This window comes from Sciurus carolinensis, chromosome 1, assembly GCF_902686445.1.
Source record: "Sciurus carolinensis chromosome 1, mSciCar1.2, whole genome shotgun sequence".
Classification (NCBI taxonomy): domain Eukaryota; kingdom Metazoa; phylum Chordata; class Mammalia; order Rodentia; family Sciuridae; genus Sciurus; species Sciurus carolinensis.
In genome coordinates, this window is record NC_062213.1 from 112935467 (window position 1) to 112936760 (window position 1294).

The 1294-nt window shown below is 43.2% G+C and overlaps 1 non-coding gene across 1 annotated transcript; it reads right to left on the minus strand.

Annotated features, from left to right (window-relative positions):
- Nucleotides 1–990: 990 nt before the first annotated feature.
- On the minus strand, nt 991–1062 carry Trnaa-ugc (transfer RNA alanine (anticodon UGC)). Its single transcript has one exon. It is a non-coding gene; the product is annotated as a tRNA-Ala (tRNA).
- Between the last annotated feature and the right edge of the window lie 232 nt (nt 1063–1294).

The following is a 1294-nucleotide window of genomic DNA, read 5'->3' on the forward strand; positions in this document are numbered from 1 at the left end:
TGAAAGTGATGGACCAATTAATCTAGTGTGGGATATTTCAGATGGTTGCATGTATTAGTGGTGATTTTTACTCAAGTTTTCTGATAGTCAGGAGCAGAAAGCACAGCAGAAAGATATTAAAAACTTGAAGCTTGGCTAGAAAACGGGGAGAAACTGGGATTAAGGAAGTTGTGGTTATTAAAGAGATTACACCCACAAAAGTTATGCTGTGTACATAGTCCAAAAACAATAGGAAAGATGGCTTGAGGGCATCTAAGAAATTGGCAAGACCATGCCCTTCTTAGACTGAAGGGTGTAAAAGTAAAAGTTCTTTTGAGAAGATACCATGGGGCACACTGCTTGCTCAGGGAGGAGTAGAAAGTAGTTTTGCTGTGCTAAGCCGTGCAGGACCATGCTACAGTTATGGTCCTAGGAGACTTGGCTACTGCTCAAGTTGGTGGCAGACCTTGGCATCAGCCATGTGGTGCTGGTCCTGTAGGAATGCAGGATGTTGGAGTTATGGGTTATAGAAGCTTCCACCAAGATTTCAAGGAAGGCCTGGGAGGCCAGGTAAAAATATAGCAGAGTCAGATACTCAGCTGGCAGCCCCTTAGAGAGTAGGGTATGCGGTGTGAGAGGGAAGCCAAAGCTGCGGTGGAGACCTCTGAGATTAATACATGCCAGTAATGTGGGATGTCTGCTGAGGAAAGGTGCAGAAATAGAACAGAAGCAAGCCAAGATAGAGGCCATGTGGGCCACAACCAGCAAGCCCTTAGGAGTGGAGCTGCCTAAGCCCTTTGGAGAGAATATCATGATGTCACGTCTCAGATGAACGTGGGATTACAGGACTGGGGAAAAGAACCAAGAGTTTGTCTCGAGTCTCAGAAGAGATTTTGGACTTGGAATTTTGGTAATGCTGTAACTGTTAAGACTATGAAGACTCTTGAAAAAGGACTAAATATATGTTACATTTGAGTGAACTGCACATTTTTTTTTTTTTTTTTTTTTTTTTGAGGAGCTGGGGATCGAACCCAGGGCCTTGTGCTTGCAAGGCAAGCACTCTACCAACTGAGCTATCTCCCCCTAAATATATGTTGAATAGTGATATGGGCATGAGCTTTTGGGGGCCAGGGTTGGAATGTTATGGATTAGATATGAGGTGTCCCCCAAAAGTTCATGTGTAAGCCAATGAAAGAATTTTCATGAAACAATTAGATTAAGAGAGACTTAACTTAATCAGTGATTAATCCACAGATATGGATTAACTGGGCAGTAACTGTAGGCAGGTAAGATATGACTGGAGAAAGTAGGTCAC